The sequence below is a fragment of the Macrotis lagotis genome, chromosome 1 (assembly GCF_037893015.1).
Source record: "Macrotis lagotis isolate mMagLag1 chromosome 1, bilby.v1.9.chrom.fasta, whole genome shotgun sequence".
NCBI classification, from domain to species: domain Eukaryota; kingdom Metazoa; phylum Chordata; class Mammalia; order Peramelemorphia; family Peramelidae; genus Macrotis; species Macrotis lagotis.
Window position 1 is genome coordinate 843,941,489 of NC_133658.1, and position 4,826 is coordinate 843,946,314.

Here is a 4,826-nt window from a genome sequence, read left to right on the forward strand (position 1 = left end):
CCATCACAACATCCCCCGGCGCAGCGGCGCGCGTGCCCGAGGCGGGGCCGCGCCTAGCCCGCGGGGGCGCGCCTGGCGGGGGAGGGGGATCACGCGGCGCCATCTTGGGCCGGGCGCGAGCTTGTGGCTCGTCCCTTCGGGATCGCGGGCTGGCGGGGCGGGGCGGCGCCCGGGCGACCTCCGGGATCCGGGCTCCCACCCCTGCGTGCCCGTCGGACGCGGGGATCTCCTCACCCCGACCCCTGGGCGCTGCCCACCCGCACCCCGGCGGGCGTGGGCCCCCCTCCGCACAGCGCAACCCCGACCTCCGGCTCCCCGCATCCCTGCCTTCCCCATGACTTTCCCGCATGACATGCCCATTCCCCCTACAACACAGCCTGCTGTATCCCCATTATTCTGACCCTTACCACCGACAACCTCACCTCTCATTCCCGCTTCCCACACTCCACTTCCAAATTCGCCTTTTTTAATCCCAAACCGCCAGGCTCTCTCTGAGCAATCTCTACATCCCTCACCTCCCTTGCTCTGGCATCCGTAGAGCTTGCTATCTAAGCCCTCCTTCCCCGAAGCCCCCATCTTTCTTTTTTGTTTGTTTGTTTATTTCTTTATGAAATATTTTATTTCTTTATCTTTCCAACTACATGCAAAGGTCGTTTTCAACACTCACTTTTTGCAAGGTTTTGAGCGTTACTCCCTCTCTTTCTTCCCTCTCCCCCTGACAGAAAGCAATCTAATTAGGATTATACATGTATAACCATGTCAAACACATATCCATATTAATCATGTGTAAAAGAAGAATCAAAGCATAATAGATAAGGCAACTTTTAGAAATTGAAGATAACCGGCTTTGGTCTTCATTTAATTCCATAGTTCCTTCTCTGAATAGGAATCAGATTTTCCAACACAAGAGTTTTAGAATTGTCTTTGAGCACTGCTGAAATGACCAAGAGCATCATAGCCGATCATCACCCAATGGTTCTGTTAGTGTATACAATGTTCTTCTGGTTCTGCTCACTTCACTCAGCATCAGTTCATGCAAGTCTTTCCAGACGAATCTGAAGTCCCTTCCCTCTTGATTTCTTATAGATCAATAGTATTCCATCACATTCATATATCATAATTTGTTCAGCTATTCCTCAATTGATGGCATCCCCTCAATTTCCAATTCTTTTCCACTGCAAAAAAGCTACTATAAATATCTTTGTACATGTGAAACCCCCATCTTTCAACACCATAATTCTTTCAAACTCTATAAATGTCAACAGCAGAATCACCTCTCCAAAACTCAGACTCCGAGATCCTGGCAATCTTTGAAGCTAGTGCTGCACACCCAAGACCTCACCCATACCTATCCATAGTAAACCCTCTGACTTTATTTAGGTCTTGCTGAAGCACTCAGTTCCTCTGTTTGAAAGATTGCTGAAGATCTTTATCTTTGACTCCAGGCTCTCATTTATCACTGGCTTCTAAGACTCCCTGCAGTCTAAACAATTATCTAAATGCAATCTATAGAAATTGTGGATCTTCCTGGTCTCTGGGATATCTTTCTGGACTCAGAGATTGAAAGCATTAAATTCTCTAATAAATACTCCCTTTCTTTGCCATCATTATCACCCAAACAACAATTTCATCATTAACTCCTCTTTTTTCCTATTTCTTCCAGTCTCCATGACCAACACCACAAGAGTACTTTTGAGAAAAGGTTTCTTCATGGCAAATTCTTTTTTTAAAAAATACTGCATAGAGGGGCAGCTAGGTGGGCATAGTGGATAGAGCTCCAGCCCTGGAGTCAGAAGTACCTGAGTTCAAATCCAGCCTCAGACACTTAATAATTACCTAGATGTGTGGCCTTGGGCAAGTCACTTAACCCCATTGCCTTGCCAAAAAAAACTAAAAGAAATACTGCGTGGAAAGGTAATTACAAATCTGTAACTTTATAAATCTCTCCAGTTCTAGGCTAGGTCCTAATGTTCTTAAATGTTATACCTAGATCTTTGACAACACATACTCAAGTCTATTTTTGGTACTCTACAATGGATCAAGCTAACTCTCCCCATTTACATTCATTGTCTCCTTTTCAAGCAAATGGAAAGCCTCTTGATAAATCTGAACATGTTAAAGGAATGGTCATGGATAGTATTAATATGCCAATATAATCATCAAGACCCACTTAATTGTCAATGTTGATAAGGCTATTAAGACCAAGGAAGTGTCATAGATATGGTATGCACACACATACATACACATTTTGCAATGGATTTTCTAAAGTCTCTCATGATATACAAATATGCTGTTGTTGTTCAGTTGTTTTTTCAGTGCTATACAACTATGACTCCATTTAGGATTTTTCTGGCATACAGTGGAGTGGTTTGCCATTTCCTTCTCCAAAAAAGGGAAAAAAGTATTTTGGATTTTTAATAGATGATTGTTTTTTATTGTTGTTGTTTCATTTTAAAATGACGATTTAATTAAACTTGAGAAGTAGGGTGGTTTAGTAGCTAGAAAGTCATCACTAGCATCAGGAAACCCTGTGTTGAAGTCTGCCTCTAACATGTTGACTTATGTAATGAGGCAAATCTCTCCACTCTAAACAACTCTACGAAGATTACCAAGTTGCAGAGTGTGGAGAGAGCTCCTTTACTCTATTTTTTTGATTTATATTTGTGTAATGGGGGGGGACAGGGGCCAGAGGGAGGCAGAGTAACTTCTAGTCCCTTCTCATTCCATTCCTCACTAAGGAAAACTAATTTCTGCCAGGGAAACAGAAGATTGCGCACTCTGCTCTCCACAAAGAGAGGGGCATCAGATAAGAATTATATATTTGTTCCCTTAAATATTTTAAGTCTAAGGGATGTGATTTTTCAGTTCAATCTAATTTCCAATAAATGTTTTGATTATTGGTGGGAAGTGGGACCTCAAGTTTTATATCCAAGGTCTGACTCCATTCTCCCCCCACCCCAATATCAATCCCACAATGAAGAAACATAGCAAATAGTAAAAGAAACAAATTAATCCCAATTATAGCAAAGCAAAAAACAGAAAAGATATATACAAGAGGATAAATAACAGATAACAATGAAGGATCTCTCCCATTAGGTATAAGATAACTCAACTCAACCAAGATAGAATTCCAGATTTCATTTAAAGGGGAAGTTCCTTAGTCTCTAATGTAGTAGATTGGGGATGAGGACACGATGGAAAAAGTCAGCAAATCTGATGTCTTCCTGGTGATTTTTCCTTCAAAAACCTGGAGAGAGCTTGGTCTCATTCATCTTTTCTCTGTGAGCTAGAAGCCAGAAGTGCCTAAGGAAACTGCAGGGCCTAAAAAGAATTGAACCTTGAAAAGAACTCAAAAAACCCGAAGAGTTTGTCTTCCCACTCTTGTCAACTCCGCATCCCACCCCTCACTAGAACATTTAGCTTCATTAATGATAAGAATTGATGGTCTTTGGAACTGGTTACTTTTACATACAGGACATACAGGAAAAAATAAAGGGAAAGTTCTAAAATTAAAGTGAGTAGGGAAATATTCCTGTAAAAGATGGGATTTTAGTTGGAATTTAGAATGAGTAAAGGAAATTAGAATATGGAATAAAGAAGGGAGAGCATTCCAGGCTTTAAGTATTGTTAGAGAAAATGCCAGGAAGCTAGAGATATAGTAACATATCCAGGATCATTGGATCAAAGAGTGAAGTGTAAGATGCTGGGAAGTAAAGCATAAGACTGGAAAGGTAGGAAGGGGCTAGGTTATGAAGAACTTTGAATGCCAGAGAATTTTCTATCAAAACAATCACTCATATTTCTTTGCACTTACATTTAAACAATGGAATTTGAATACACTTTTTTTCAGTAAAGTTCAAGTTCCAGTAAGTTTCCATCAGTTTTCTTTGTCTATATGCTCATTTACTTTTCCTTTAATGTGGACATATAACACTCTTAGATAATATTCCCACTGATAGAATTATTGTATTAAAGGGTTTGATTATGTTCATAACTTTTATAGGATATTACTAAATTTCTGCCTCCCCAAAATCTTACAAATTTTCATTTATGCAGTCAGTGAGTTTACCTACTTTCCAACAACCTTGTTATTACTTTTAATTAATTTTTTTTGCCAACTTAGTTGGTGTGAGCTAACACTCCAAAGCTGTTTTAATTTGCATCTCTTTGGTTGTTAGAGATTAAGCATTTCCAAGCCGTTATTTATACTCTGTGTTTCTTTTTCTGAAAATTGTTCTTTTCTTTACTGGAAGGTACCCTTGTAAATTTTTATCATTTTCTCATATTTTTTTTTTTTTAGTTTTTTGCAAGTCAAATGGGGTTAAGTGGCTTGCCACCACCTAGTGGCTCCTTCTCATATTTTAGATGTCAGATTTTTAATTTGTCATATTTGCTGTAAACATTCCTACACTGATATTTTTCTTTTTCTTTTGATCATAGTTTTCATTATACATAATTTTTGTTCCAATGAAATAAGGAAATCTATCTTGTTTGTTACTTATTTGTTCGTTACTTGTTTTAGAAAATAAAGGTAATTTACCCCAGATATAAAAGCATGTTTCTATTTTTACCTGTTATAATTCTTTTTTAAAATGTTCAACTAGGGGGTGGCTAGGTGGCAGCTAGGTGACACAGTGGATAAAGCACCGGCCCTGGAGTCAGGAGTACCTGGGTTCAAATCCAGACTCAGACACTTGATAATTACCTAGCTGTGTGGCCTTGGGCAAGCCACTTAACCCCATTTGCCTTGCCAAAAAAAAATAAAAATAAAATGTTCAACTATACTTTTCAGTTGAAGATACTGAGATAATTGGTGTTAGATTTGG